The sequence below is a fragment of the Hoplias malabaricus genome, chromosome 4 (genome assembly GCF_029633855.1).
Source record: "Hoplias malabaricus isolate fHopMal1 chromosome 4, fHopMal1.hap1, whole genome shotgun sequence".
Classification (NCBI taxonomy): Eukaryota; Metazoa; Chordata; class Actinopteri; order Characiformes; family Erythrinidae; genus Hoplias; species Hoplias malabaricus.
In genome coordinates this window covers 56,991,247-57,007,763 of record NC_089803.1, presented here as the reverse complement: position 1 = coordinate 57,007,763, position 16,517 = coordinate 56,991,247, and the positions used below count along the sequence as shown (strand labels likewise).

Below are 16,517 nucleotides of genomic sequence, written 5' to 3'. Positions count from 1 at the left end.
TGCTGCCTGCCATCTTCGTTCCAGTTTTACACCTGTGCCACACACACACACAACACACACAACACACACACAACACACACACGCACTCACAATCAGCCATTTAAAGTGCTGTGTGTGGCTATGTTGACAGAGAGCTTGACTGACTGACTATTGCATTTCAGGCAGGTCTGGGCGGCTGGGACGCTATTACTGATCATTAAGTTGAACCTGAACTAATGGAGGGCTATTATTATCCAAGGTGGTCTCGCAGACATGTGTCATAGAATTGAGTGGCACCGCATGTAGTCTCTCTCTCTCTCTCTAAAGCGCACACACACACACACACACAGAGCAGATAGCAGATGTTACTGTAACAAAAGTCCATTGTTCTCTATGGCGCTGCTATATTCATTAAATCAGACTTTAATGAGGCCAGCCAGCTTGCGCGACATAGCCCCCTTTCTCTCTCTCTCTCTCTCTCTCTCTCTCTCTCTCTCTCTCTCTCTCTCTCTCTCTCTCTGTTTCAGGACTTAATACAATAATACACATGTCCCATATGTTTTATGTACTTTATATGTGAGTACTTAAAAAGAGCAGCAGCAGCAACAACAACAACAAAAATATAATAAGTCCCATGTAGATAAAAATACAGAATAATGGCCAAACCTTTGTTTACACAACACACACACAACTTTATAAAAGGCAGGAGGTAAGATTCTGGTCAAACCTAATGTCTACCCAGGTCAACTATGGGCACTCCGATATATACACATAATATATGCATAAAATATGAGTAAATTAAAATGTATGGCAGTAAATGTCATTCGTATTCTCAACTCCAATTGTAAGTGCAATAAAGAGGTGTATCATGTAGTATTATGAATGTAATCTGAGGACTCTAACTGAATGTGGAGAGCTTGCCTAGGCAGGGAATTAAAATTAAACATTTACTTTGTTTATCTCTGGTTCTCCAAGAAAAATCTCCTTAAAATGAATGAAAATTCCCACACACACACACACACACACATTCACACCACTTCCAGCACCCTTGTTCCTCATAAAGTTACAAATTCTACTCATCTGGGGCATCTGTCATCTCTCAATGGCATGCGAGTGTTTCTGTCGTTAATAAGAACATGGCTCCAATAAGAGTGAACTCCTCCTCCATTAGCCAAATTGCTGTTTTACAGCGCCAAGCCCAGGATAAACAAACAAGAGGCCATGATGACCTCTCTATTGTTTTGATCCATGCCTCGCCAAAACGGCTTCTGCTCAGCCGTTGACACAGTTCCAGTGCCTGCATGTTTGTGATATAATCTTGTATCTGGCTGAAAAGGCTGAAAATCTGCTGTCTGATTATCCTCATTCTGTCAGCTTAAGAATGACTGAGGAGCTCATTCAGTTTAGCACATGAATGTCTGCACTGACTGATGGCACCAGTAGCAAATAAATACCCTGAATTGCTGCTTGTGAGCTCCTGTGCCTGGGATGTGCAGTGAGCAGCCTGTGTTTGAACTGCAGCTGAAGGCCAATAAAATCCCCTTTAGGAAAGCCAGACCTGAGCTGTTTAATAACAGCCTGAGTGATTGTAACAGAGTCATTTCTAGCGCGTTTCTTATGAGGTAAGAGGCTCTCAAATGCCAGTCTGTCTCCCAGCAGAGCACTCCTGATTACACAGTGCTCTCAGAGAATTCTACCACTGATTCTCTGCCAGCTGCCTGGTATTTTGCACAGGGAAACAAGTCTGATGAGTTACAGTAGCTTCACATACAAATGGACAACTGTGCCTAGAGTGGATAATTGACCTATTCATGTTCTGTAGAAAAACTCAACCAAACTGAGGTATTCACTACATAATGCTGAGGTGAGTGTAGGCGTGGGTGATATGGCCCTAAAATAATATCACACTAATTCTGGTTATTTTTTGATAACGATATACTTGGCAATATGACAAATGATTGAAAAATATTGTAGTAATTTCAAGAGCATACTACTGTTGCAACATAATAAACGTCAAACGTTTCAAACATTCAGTACAAACAACAACTACAAAAAATGTCTGTAAATACTGGTGATATTTTGTAGTAACTTACCAAGATTCTAATTTTGTATAATATAAATAATTTAAAAATACATCTACCACAAAAGTTGAATGCATGCACATAAACAACCAAAATTAACCTTTTACCCAATCCAAACTTTCCTAATAATTAACTATATATATATTGGAGAATTATATAATAAGGTACAGCCCTGGTTTCCAATTTAAGATTCCATGATATCTATATATCAAGGAGGCACTACCATAGCGCTATAGTTTGTGTCATAAACATCACAGACCTTCACAGTGTGGTAAAATGAAATTACACCACCTCCCTATGTACAATTAATCCCATCTCGAAGTGCCTTATACTTAACTTTACGCTTTCTGTCACGCTGTTTGTATGCAGCTTCTTGTGGGGCAATAAATTACGTTGTATCCTCTGCCAATAACACTAGCATGACACACATATGAAGTGCCAGATTTACTATGTTTACAGATCACAAACTATAAAAGCAATGTCAAATGTCAGTTATATAAGGGTGTCAAGACATATTTCACACATAACAGACACAGGTTACAGAGGGAATCCTGTGTGACATGCCATGTTAGACTTTCATCTTCAGCTTTGATCAAATTTAATTGCCTTATTCCGAATGGAGCAATGACATGTGAAGTGGAATGAGAATGTTGGGCAAGGGGAGTGGGGGGGCATGGGTGCACGTGTGTTCTGCCTACAGCACATTTCTGAGGAGTCCTCCGAGGCTCATATATTAATGCTTAAATATGCTTCTGATTAAGAGGAGCGAGTTCACTCCATAAAGTCACTCCTAAACAATTACTACTGCTCCCCATTAGCAGACGGCAGGCAGCCTGAGCCAGCCTGGCTCTATTAAAGCAATTGCACACACACAGCAGAAGAGCTAGAGTTACATGCCAAACAATGTGGCATAATAACACTTCAAATTAAAACACTCACCAGACTCACATATACACAGAAACACACACTTAGCTAAATGGTCCCTGCACTGCGGCTCCATCAAAATTAGGCCTTATTTCTCCTATTTGTGTCTTGCTTCTTCTCATGTCTTTATCTAGCGTGAACAATATGAATATTCATTCATTCATTATCTGTAACCACTTATCCAATCCAGGGTCCAGAGCCTACCTGGAATCATTGGGCGCAAGGCGGGAATACACACTGGAGGGGGCGCCAGTCCTTCACAGGGCAACACAGACACACACACACACATTCACGAGTCGCCAGGAAACCGGAGCACCCGGAGGAAACCCACGCGGACACGGGGAGAACACACCAACTCTTCACCCGGAGCAGGAATCGAACCCACAACCTCCAGGTCCCTGGAGCAGTGTGACTGCGACACTACCTGCTGCGCCACCGTGCCGCCCCAATATGAATATGTTTTTTTTAATTATGAGAAATTACACCACAGAATTTTAAATGTATTATTTCTGTGTCACTACACAAGCTCTTTTTATTTCCTCTGTTCCAACAACCCACAGAAAAATATAATATTGTCATTTATGTCCAAAAGATCTCTAAGTTTACTCTTAATACATCCTGTATTCTTACTTTATATTTTTTATCTGATCAAAAATCACTGTAATGCTTCACTGACTTCTAATAGGGAGAATAGTACTGCAGAAACTGCACTATGGAACTTCAGAAAGAGGGTAGGAAACCAGACCCCTTCACCCCCTCCCCATTTTAGTACAATACAGTGAAATTGAAGTAGGGAGAGCTCCAGGAGCTAAAAGAAAATAAAAACAACTAGTGTCCCTTTAAATGGTTTGGCTATACATTTCTAGGTAAAAGCTTTAATGGTCACAGAACCTCTATATAATGTGGCACTTCTTTAAACATTTAACAGATATTTTGCAAAAGAAACCCATAGACTGAAATGTCCACAAAAGACTTGAAAGAGGGTCTTCCATAGGACTGCTCCAAGAACATGTTTGGCACCTTCATTTTTAAGATTATATGCTAGGAGGTTTGGCCACACAATTGTACAAATCTTCTCTGTGACATTACCTTTTGTAAAAAGAGCTCTATAAAAAGAACACAGCTCTGTGTCCTGGGATTTTGGGTTCAATCCCCACCTTGGGTCACTGAGGAGTGTGTGTTCTCCCTGTGTCTGCATGGATTTCCTCTCACAGTCCAAAACACATGTTGGTAGGTGAATTGGCTGTGCAAAAATTATTCACAAGTGAGTGTGTGATGCTCTGTTATGGACTGGAACTACATGCAAGGTGTGTTCCTGCCTTGTGCTAATGATTCTGAGAAGGCTCCGGAACAAGTGGGACCCTGATCAAGATAAAAAGGTTACAGAAAATGAAAAATATTGATGAATTAAAGGAAATGCAATGACCTCAAACAGGAGTTTATTATGTCTTTCATACATTTTATTCGTCTTGCATCAGAACACATACATGTCCCTTAATTCCTCAAAATGCGCTCCTAAAATGTGATATTTTAATGTGATTTTCACTGGGCAGGCAAATTGTACATGTTGGCCATGCCTTGATTAGGTGTGTTTGTTTACTTTGGGCTTGGAGAGGGCTGGTGTGTGAAGTAGAGAGCCTTTGGGCTGAGCATGTGATCCCTAAGGGGAATAAGCTGGGAGACCAAGGAATTGGACTCAACTCAGATATTTCCTGTGCTTGTTTTATCAGATGAGAAGAAGCCAAAGGAGTGGAAAAAAGGCCCATTCGTCAGTGGTATGTTCAGTTATTGGTCCGTCATTTTGGGAACCTGACATGAAGCATCTCTTGGTAGTGACATATTTTAAGTTTCTGCACCTAGAAATCTTAGAAAGGCATCCATTATACCGGCTTATAAAAGTTAACACAATGGTCAAAAAAAAAAAAGAATTGTGTCAGGTTCAGCTGTATGAGTCTCTGGGGAAAGAGGGGAATCCATCAAAGTAATCCAACTATATTTTTTTTAACTAACATTCTGAGGCTATGAACCATGCCAGTGCACAGATGACCAGGATGGCCATATAAGTTAAAACTTGAGCCTCGATGATTCATCCTCTGCGGAGAGGATTTATTTCAGTAGTTGATCTAACATGCCTGTGCCCTTGGGCAATGGAGCGAGGAGAACGCATCCGTCAGCGTTATCCATCACCCCAGAGAAATCCTCACACATCAGCAGCCCCGGCCTTCTGCAAGCATCTCCACATAGGAGCTATGCACATGGTTCCAACTCTGGCTTTGCTGTTCCAGAATCCAACTTTCCACTGAAATCTGCCACCACGATGAAGAACAACAAACAGACCGCAACATCAAATTTCGGAAAAAAAAGAAGAGAGAGAGAGAGAGAGAGAGAGAGAGAGAAAGAGAGAGAGAGAGAGAGAGAGAGAGAGAAAGAGAAAGAGAGAGAGAGAGAGAGAGAGAGAGAGAGAAAGAGAAAGAGAGAAAGAGAGAGAAAGAGAAAGAGAGAGAGAAAGAGAAAGAGAGAGAGAGAGAGAGAGAGAGAGAGAGAAGAGAAAGAGAGAGAGAGAGAGAGAGAGAAAGAGAAAGAGAGAGAGAGAGAGAGAGAGAGAGAGAAAGAGAAAGAGAGAGAGAGAGAGAGAGAGAGAGAGAGAGAGAGAGAGAGAAAGAGAAAGAGAAAGAGAGGCCTGCCTCTGTGAAGAACGAAATGGGGAGAGTAGGAAGATTTTCAGATTTATATATTACTACCAAAACATCTGCACAGCACTTATTGCACATTTTCAGGGACCTAAATAAACAGTTGCTAAAGTTACAGCCGGCTCTGACCTCACAAGCGAAGAATGTCTGCGTTTTGACGCTTTTTCCTCTAATCGTCACAACTACTTAGCATTTAAACGTATCTCAAAGTATTATAAGTGGCCGAAAATTCACCAGGTTACACAACCGGCCATGTGGTTCTGGACCTAGTGCATTCAAATTACATGCTATCAGATTCAAAGCAGAGGAGGGCTGGTTTGGAACATGATGTGGTTCTGAGTCGCAGGGACACATCTCTTGAGGTTTCTCCCCTCTGTCAATCATCGTAACTGAAAGTTAATTGAACATTTTGCAACAGTTGTCCAAAGTAAACATTTTTTCAGTCTTATTTTACAAGGATATATCTGAAACTGCTGTCTTAGGCTAAGGCAATTTAAGCCAATAATATGCAGAAGTAGCTCTGTTTGTGCATTCGGGCTTTTCTCATATGCATACATCTGCATCTCCCTTTCAAGGGCATTTCAAAGATAACCATGCAGACAGTTTCCAGTTCTGTGCAAGAGCCTGAAATTAGGAAAAGTGTTTTGCACATTTAATAAGAACCTATCTAATACGAACTCGCTTATTACACTGTCATTGACCGACACTGTAATTACATGTTTGTGAGATATTTACAGAATCAAAATGGAGTTGTGGCAAACATAACACTCCAGTAGATGCTGCACAATTGGAAAGATTTGTTACAGCATACCAAACCAGATCAGGGAAAAAGGCTGGATCTGGGACTGGCTCAGCTGTCAGGCGAACAATCTATCCATCAGCGTGGTGCAGTCCACCCCTCTGCTCTGCTCCTAGGTCAACCTCAATGTTGCAATCATGTTTTCCAGCCTGGGCACAGGGGCCAACGCACTCCGGAAACACAGGGCAGTGTTCTCTACATCCTGCTCTGGTCAGGCCCATGCCAAAGCCTTGTTATCACTGTACAGAATTACCTCCAGATTCCTCTGGGCTCCACTCGCCCTCACATTACAGCAAGTGACCGAGGAAGAGCAGGAGAGAGAGGGGGGGGTCAAAGAGAAAGAAAATGGTGCTGTTATGCATTCCAGAGGCTATTCCAATCGTCTATCACCAAGTTCAATCTGTTCCTTATAAGGCGAGGGCATTCCCCTCATATTTTCCAAACACCACACTGTTATCAGATCCAGTTTCGTGGCCAATTACCGGCCTGCCTCGCTGCTCAAAGCTCCAAAGCCTGTACAGCTACCTCCATACTACATCAACATGTTCGGAGGCCAGCTGAGACTGGCCAGGCCAGGGGCAAAATCCATGGGAGAAAAAAGCAAAACAACTCTTAAGATCAAAAACTGAAGACTATCATAAACATTATAATGATCTGAATGATTTGATGAATGTGTTTACATTTATTTAAACTGATGTATTTAAATTGATTTGTTTGAAATTGATAAATGTGTTTGGGTACAAGCCGATATTCTGGGTATTTCTGTCGAGTTTCTGGGATGGCAGTTTTTCCCACAAACAGGGGATAATTGGTTGTTACCCACAAAGGGTATTAATGGCCAGCAACATACATTTTGACTCATATTAACAATCAACATCCATTTTGTCCCTTTTTAAAAAGAGAATATTTTCAGGAATAAACAATGGCACACGGTTTCACTGATACAGTATGACAAAGCTTCCCTCGTTTTATTTCTGACATGATTTCAATAACAAAGACCATTGCTTCACATCTATAAAAGTTTAACATTCAAATATTTGATGTCTGATTCAAATACCAGAAAACAAATGCTCTGAATTCAGACTTGTGGTTCATCATCTTGAAATCCAATGGCTCCTCAAACCCACACTGTTCAGAAGGGAGAATTCACTTAGCAAAGCAAACCCCTCTGTCCTCCACCCCTTGCTTATCCACAAACCCACAACAGAAACAGATGAAACAATGCAACAATGCTAATGACGGGCAATAGAACACCACAAATATTTTGGGAAGAGTAAGTGGAGAGACAGCCAGGCAGAAAAAAAATACACAGTGATACTGGGAATCTCAGCGAGTGTTAAGGCAACTTTGGGGATACGGGTAGAGCATGGAGAAAAACAAAGGCTATTTATATCCTACACAACATGGCATTTTAGCTAGATTGTCTATAACACAGAAGGGAACTGACATGAGGGCAATGGGGCTGAGTATTCATTGAACATACTGCATTTCAATTGGTGTTTATTGTATTAATGAAATAGGGCACATAGACTTATGCGCTGGGACAAAAATCCAATTTACTGCAACTTTGAGAGGGTTTTAAAAAGCTTCATTTTCATATATGCTAATATGCTAAGAGGTGAAATTCATAACAGGTCTATTCACTAACTGGGAACTTCAGAGTGCCTAGGGTGAAAGATGGAAAGAAAGGAAAGATATTTTGAATCAAACGCAATACAAAATCAGTAGCTAGTCTTGCTGAAAACTCCCCACTTGGGAATTAAAAAAGAAGGAGGGATTGGCTCTGATTACAAAATACATTTAAGCACATTGTCAAGCCAGTTGTCAGTGAGTTTATAAAAGAACCATTAAAGGCTATGTTTTGGGCCACCTTTTCAGATAATGTCATCTCAGATGATTTTGAGATGTTTAAATTTCAAACATGACTTTTTGTCTTAAAAAGAACAAAAAGGAATAAAGAAAACAATTACAAGAAAGGGTTTTTGGAAAAGGGGGTTTTGAAAGGGGGATTTTGCTCAAAACAAACCCAAAAATACAAAAAGCAACACAGCTACCCACTCCAGCATCAGAAACACAGGACAGGCTTTTGATCTGAATAAAGGACATTTGAAATGATTTTATGTATGCAAATGAGCCCGTTTTGGGCTGGAATGGAAGTCATGTTTAGATGAGCTTCTTCTGGAAGCCTCTCGTTCATAAACAGGCCAGCAGCTCAACAGAAATCTGCTCATTCAGCTCTCAAAAACACAGCAGCACCTCAAGCCCATAAAACTCACCGTAACGTAAACACTCTCATTAACAGCCTGCGACATAAGGAGCCGTTCAGAAAGGCGGAGGAGGAAAGTTCAGCAAACTAAACGAAGGCAGGTCTGCACGCCGAGGCGAAACCTGTAAAGCTGCTCACACGTTAGGATGTACACTTACCTGCACTGTGTGTGGAAGTGTGGACGGGCTGAAAATCGCCAGACTTTCCTAGTCACACTTGGACTTAGACTGGACCCTTCGCGGGCGAGGAGTCTCCACTCTTCAGTCTTCAACACAAACTCCTCCCACTCTCCTGCTCCTTCATCGCTAGGGTTTACAGCGCTGCTGCCTTCACAACAAAGATACGGTGCTCTCGCCTTTTTCTTGCACATAATTAAAAACAGGCCACGATTTTTTTTTGAGCAGATGAAGTACCTGTCTATTTGGCACTGAAATGTTCAAATACCAATAGCGAAAGCTCAGCCAGGGTTCACTTGCCCACTGCCCTTTTTTGGTTATCCTTCATGAGGCCTCTGAAATAGTAAGCCACTGTCAGTAGTGATCATAGAAATTGTTAGTTTTGGAGAGAACAGCTGTATGGGGTCTGGTTAAGCTCTTTAAACAAAATCTTCTGGGAAATTAATGAAACTCTGCACCTCTTTTTCATGATGGATTTAGAAATCACACAAGGTGCCCCCAAAATACCCTGGCACTGGAAGCCACAATATTCAAAGTTGGGAACCCAACAGCAGGATTTCTCAACCTCTTGGCTGCAGACCATGAGTTGGCCACAAAGTACACTGTGGTGGTCCTTGAGGGACCTCTGAGGGGAGCAAGTGTCTTGTATTAGGTTGTCGATTGAACATTTGTATTGAAAATCAAGGACTAGGACTTAAATAGAAAATATTTTCAAAAGCTGTAAACAAAAATAAATGATGTCCAGTTGTGAGTGACTGTTATAAAATATATAATGTAAAGTTAGCGTGTGTGTATCTGTACATTAAACTTCTACATAAAACAGCAACTTAAAATGTCTGATGATATGTGTATACCGCCACAATGCAGTATGTTTTATGCTAGAAAGCAAGCTAAGTTTAGCCCATATGTCTATCTATTTATATCTCGTGTTTAGTAGTAATTCTCGTTGCATACTTCACAGGTTATCCCACAACCATTTCTGTGTTAAAACTTAGTTAGAAATGACATTTCTAAGCAGCAGTATTGAGTTTTGGAGTTCCTTTATGATTTTAAGTGATAATCACATGGGTCCTGAAGTCCCAGTCCCAAACTGCATCCTAATTTTTGTGTTCCTAAAATTCCAAAAGGTGATATCATCAGATCTATAGGTGGAGAGATCTTGAGGGTGCTTGCTTAAAACTTGTGCATTTGGCTCTGCAAATGTATTAGTTGTGTGTGTTTTTGCATATAAGGAAATCAATTTATTTGCTTATACATAGTGTCTCAATTCAGATTAAAGGTGTGATGCAAGTCAACATAAAAGTGCACTCATTCTCAGACAGCTGTAATCTAAAGAGGTAGTTGGTCCTCATCTGTATCTTGAGGAATTTTGAACACCACTATATTGTAGACTTTGGTGACATGCAGTTATCAAGCATGAGACACTTTAAATATTCACACTGAGCCTGGGTTTTGAAGTAACCCATTAAATTTAATCACCAGTTTATCTTAAAAGCAGCTCTTCCTCAGAGACCAACGTGGTTATGTAATTATAAACTGAAAATACATGCTCATTATTTGCCTTTTCCTGATTCTGGCATGCTGCTGGTTTGGCTTGACAATAGTTACATGAATGCTCAAGGTTTTAAAGCTTGAACAATTTAAAATAATGATTAGTGGCATTTAGCTACTTGGCACAATAACTCCTGGTCCCATATGTTAAGAGGTCTGCAGTGACCAGGGCCCCTAAATTCTTTTCCTGAATTTGATACTGATTGACACAGTTGTGCACACAGAAACATCCCATTTTAACACATTACACTATTTAGCCTTTATTCTTTCAGCACTTCAGACAACTCTGATATGTATTTCTTAATTTCTTCCCATCCAAACTAAATAGATAATAAAAAGCTTAAAGTTATGTGTGGATGGCACGGTGGTGCAGCAGGTGGAATCGCAGTCACACAGCGCCCGGGACCTGGAGGTTATGTGTTCAAGGCCCGCTCCGGGTGGCTGTCTGTGAGGAGTTTGTTGTGTTCTTCCTGTGTCTGTGTGGGTTTCCTCCGGGTGCTCTGGTTTCCTCCCACAGTCCAAACACCTACCAACACATGTTGGTAGGTGGATTGGCGAATCAAAAGTGTCCGTAAGTGTGAGTGTGTGTCACCCTGTGAAGGACTGGTGCCCCTTCCAGGGTGTGTTCCTGCCTTGCGCCCAGTGATTCTGGGTAGGCTCCGGCCCCACTGCGACCCTGAACTGGATAAGCGCTTACAGACAATGATTGAATGAATGAAAAGTTATGTGCTTGTGAGTGGATGGTCCTGCCTTGTGATCAACAACCTGTTTGAGACATAATAGCAAATTACAAGTACGTTTTGTTTAACTGGACCCCCTAGGAAACCAATTGATAAAGATCATGTCAGCAAAGGTTTTGAACAAACCACATATTTTAAAGAATTCAATCTCTCCATCTTCACTGACCAAAATATCCAGCATACTTTTGTCAAGAGATAAGGGCATGTTCAGGGGTTAGTGGGGTTGAAACCACCCTAGCATGCATGGATATTTGAGCGTTAATAATATGGACTTGTCCTCTCACACTGTGTGTGTGTGTTAGTGTGGGAATGTGTGTGTCTTGGCAGCATGAGAAAGAATGGAGAAACACCCAATATTCAAACTATTGCAAATAAATCAAGTGAACGCCACAGAAGGGAAATCATAATTTATTTGCTTTGCACAAACGCCTTTGATGAAATAGGAGCCATGCAACTGTTTATCAGAAAGTACAGATTAAAATGGAAATTTTCCCACACTTTGGAAGCAGAAAACTGTTAAATGTCGGTCTGCTTATACATAATTTTGTAACAATTGAAAGGCTGCCTAGTTTTTTACAGTGCCTTGAACTAAGAGCTTTGGCCTACTCTGTCATGACTTCACGTGTTTACCTCAGCAATAAGCAGGTGTTTATTGCAGCAACACTATTTAGCTATTACCTCATCTGTGTTCAGTGATCAATACGGGCTTTTGGACATATTTGGCCATTGGCTGTGCCTCAAAGGTTGTTATTCTTGCGTGCTCTGCACGCTTACGAGAATGCTTCTATCCATGTCTGTATATGAGCTTGTACTTAATATACACCATTTGAACCATGAGCAGTTCAACTTTGACGAGATTAACAGCAAAGGCTGTGGTACGTGTGCCAGCATCTCTCTTTGCCCTAAGCACAAGGCCTTATTTTATTTCTTGCCAGTCGAGTTTTCACATGATAGTCAATCACGAATGGCTTTGTGATGGCAGGCATTTTTAAACAATGCCATGCTGAACACATAATACACAAAAGCTGTAAACTGAGCCCAATTACTTTGTTGGAACTGTTCAATTCCCTGCATCCATCTATGTTTCTTGACAGGCTGGAGTGTTCGAGAGAAATGGAAAATAACACCTGTCACCATTCTCTATTTGTAAAAGCTTCGTTTATGTATCAACTGGAAGAACCCATTAAAAGCTGTCTTTTATTAATGCCACATATTTCCTTTGAATCGGAGTAAACCTATCACTATGAGCTTGTTTACTTTAATAAAAAGTACTTTGCAAAACCAGAGGCCACCTTCTATTTCTTTCTTTTTTTTAGTTAAAATGGACATTGAATCCAAGTTATTCACTTTGTAGCTGAACACACATCTAACAGAAAAGTATACAAAGTCAATACAATCAATAAACATCATTTATGTTTTCAGAGTGTGTCTAGGTGTGGCACACTGTGTGGAGTTTGGCATGTTCTCCCTATGTCTGTGTGTATTCTGTGTGTGAATATGTGAGTGTGTGAAGCCTTGTGATGGACTGGTGCACCGTCCAGTGTGTGTTCCTGCCTGTCACTGGCCATGGACCCTTTGTGATGCTGAACATGATAAAGCATTTAAAAAATACTTTCTGCTGCTGATTTCTATGTAATGCGATGAGGTTGAGGTCAGTGAGGTGTCCATTGTGCAAGATGGGCTGAAACAATTTTGTTCAGATTTGTAGCATAGCTTGGTCTCCTTGCCTGTGCTATTCACCTAATGGGGAGGGTTTTAGTGGTCTACCAGGTCATGCCTGGCTGTTATTTTTCCCATTTTTCAGTTTTGAAATACTGTCAAGAAAATTGTACATGTAGTGATTGTTTTGCCTGATTAATATTTTATGTAATCAATGTATTTGCCCTTCTTTGATTTGTTTTTGAGTTCCTAATACCAGGGGCTTCTCCTGCTTTTGGTCAGATTGAGCTGCTTGTTGGCCCTTTCTCCAACACACTGAAGCACACAGTAGCAATACTGAGCCCCAGCCAGAAGGAAAGCAGTTCCTCCAGTTAGCACCGAACATCAAAGGGCTCTCCTTTCTCATTGTAGCATGTAGGGGTCACAGAGCCAGCTGTAAGCCCCGTTCAGGCCAGCAGCCCAGCTGCCTGGACATGGTCCACTCAACACTGACCTCAAACTTGTGGACACTAAAAGATTACAGCAGGCACTGTTTCAAAGACCTGTCTTTTTCCAGCTTAACACCAGCAGGAGTGTAGTAAAATCACAACAGGATTTAGCTGAGGTGGAACCAAGTGGTATTACTATAAATCACTGAGGTTCACTCTCAAAGTTGGCTAAACACAGTGATATAAATAAAATCATCATTACTACAGATGATTCAAACATTTAAAAGAAAATGTTTTATCATACTTGCTCAGACGCACTTTATTTTAACCTAGAATTCAAATGTTTTTGCAGAAAAACATTCATTCATTCATTGTAACTTCACATCCAGTTCCAGGTTGCTGGGGGTCTGGAGCCTACCCAGAATCTTTGGGTGAAACATGCCCTGGAGGGGGTGCCAGTCGCTCACAAGGCAACACACACACATTCACTCACACACTCACACCTATGGACATTTTTGAGTAGCCAGTCCACCTACCAATGTGTGTTTTCGGACCGTGGGAGGAAACCACAGAACCTAGAGGAAACCCACGCAGACACAGGGAAAACACCAGAGAATCATTATTTCAAATAATAAATCTGATGTTTAAAAACAGAATTCCTTAACTTTTTGAAGTACAGCTACACTCCTGTTCAATCATTAATTGAATGAATGATTTAATTCATTGTCTATAACAGCTTATCCAGGGTTGTGGAGGCTACCCAGAATTCACTGGGCGCAAGGCGGAAACACACCCTGGAGGGGGCGATACACACTCACACATTAACTCACACCTAGGGACACTTTTGAGTAGCCAATCCACCTGCCATGGTGAGAACACACCAAACTCCTCACAGACAGTCACCAGGAGTGGGACTTCAACCCACAACCTACAGGTCCCTGGAGCTGTGTGACAGCAACTATACAATAGCCTATGAATTGTTAATACACTTGAACGTTAATTAAACCTGTCTGACAAACAGTTCAGTACAGTCAGGAAAAGTGCTTAATGTACCTGAATGCTGTGAAGCTGGAACATATTCTGTCATTTAAGGATATGGAAAATTACTGTTATAATTCATTTTACTTGAGACTTTGTCAGCTGACCTTATTTCTCTTGCAGCTGGTCCAAAAAGCAGTGGCTAACCTTATGACCGATATCAGGAAATAAGAAAATGTTTCTCCTGTTCTAGCCTCTTTGTCATCCATGAGGTACCAAATAAATTAAAGGTTTTATTTATTGTATTTAAATCTCTTCATGGCAAGATGGAAAATTTCAGACATCCTTTGCTAACTCTCCATCCTAGACTGATGTCATCATCAAATCAGCTTCTTTTAACTATTCCATGCTCAATGGGCTGGACTTAAAAAGTGATCAGCTCTTTTCTGTTGCAGACTCCATATTATAGATAGCTTATTTTTTAAATATTATTTTTGAATAAGATCATCACCTTTGCAGATTGTTGTGATGTCATAGTTTATTTGTTTGTTTGTCATTTCCTGGAAATCATATTTTATTATACAGCACTTTGATTAACACTTGTGGTGTATAAATGTGCTATATAAATTAAGGCCACTTTACTCGGCAAAGAAAACAATGTTTTCACTCATCACTTTGATTCATTCATTCATTCATTGTCTGTAACTGCTTATCCAGTTCAGGTTCGCTGTTGATCCGGAGCCTACCCGGAATTTACTGGGCGCAAGTCGGGAACACTTCCTGGAGGGTTGCCACTCCTTTGCAGAGCGACATACACTCACACATATGGACAATTTTGTGTTGCCAATCCACCTACCAACATTTGTTTTTGGACTATGGGAGGAAACCAGAGCACCTGGAAGAATCCAAACAGACACGAGGAGAACACACAAAACTCCTCACAGACAGTCACCTGGAGCGGTGCTCAAACCCACAACACCAGGACCCTGAAGCTGCATGAATGCGACACTACCGGTTGCCCAATTTTGCTTTGTACAAGACTTGGTGGATGTTGTCTGATTCTTCTCATCATGATGCGATATAGGAGACAGATCTGGCCTACAGACAGGCCTGTCTATTCACACACACACACAAACACACACACACACACACACACACACACACGCACACACACACACACACACACAGTATGTCTACAAAGCCATGTAGTAGAAGACATACATTTTACAAGATTTCTTTATTACCTTAATCTTTATTTAATAAGACTTTGGAAGTGGAAATAAAATAATTACTGCACTGATCCATGAGTAAGCTACACAATGAATTACATTTACATTTCATTTATGTATCATTTATGAGTCAGGACTTGTAAATGTAAATGTTTTTTTCAAATTTTAAATTACATTTTTTCTCCTTAACAGCATAGCTGCGATATTGAAGCTTTAATTTTCATGCTCCAAAGATTTAGGAGAAATAAATCATATCAAATCACACCCTGCACTTCATATCACCGCTGATAACCTCAGCTTCTAAGGGTTAAAGTGCCGATCACAGTCATGCTGTAGACAAAAATACCATTAACACTGAGGATGTGAGTTCATGCTCAGCTGAGGGAATAAATTCAGCTGTATTTGAACACTGTGTGAATGAGCTGCGATGCTAATATTGGGGAGCATGTCACAGTCTGACTCGATGATAAAGCAAACAGAGCAGATGCTCATGTCTATGGGCTACCAGCGAGCTCTCTGTTGTAAGACAGAGGCCAGAATGGGAGCTGGCAGTAAAAGGGAGCACCATGCCATGTGGTTATTTCATTTCTGCATGGCCTGCCTTAGAGGCTGGAATAAATCTTGCCGTGCTGAAACACTACACTCTTGTGTGGAAACTTGGGTTTTGAAGCTCCATGAGAGATGACTACGTACCTGAACTTTCCCCAGCGCTTGTCACTTACCAGTCTCTCCATGCCTAATTTCCTTCAGCCATTATGGAACATGATTTATAATGATCAGTCATATAATGCACTACGAAGGCCACTGCCAGAGCCCAGCAGGGTTGAGTTTTGTCATTTTATGTGTCATGGGACACTGAGGCCTATACTCTAGGGATTTTATCATTACTAAGCACAGGTCTGACACCAAAAACGCAGTCACCAAGCTGCACTAGATAAATGCAAGCTCCTGCCAATAATCAAAAGGTAGCTATTACAGCGTCTGTTGTGAACATGCCTATTCATCTCCTAAAAGTGC

The 16,517-nt window shown here is 41.0% G+C and overlaps 1 protein-coding gene across 3 annotated transcripts in view; it reads right to left on the bottom strand.

The window, feature by feature from the left end:
* Window positions 1-9,037, bottom strand: part of cald1a (caldesmon 1a) — a 60,737-nt gene extending 51,700 nt beyond the window's left edge. For all 3 annotated transcript variants that reach the window (XR_010802202.1, XM_066667971.1, XM_066667973.1), the window contains exon 1: window positions 8,898-9,037. The gene's annotated coding sequence lies outside the window, so the exon portion shown is untranslated. The remainder of the gene's footprint in view (window positions 1-8,897) is intronic.
* Between the last annotated feature and the right edge of the window lie 7,480 nt (window positions 9,038-16,517).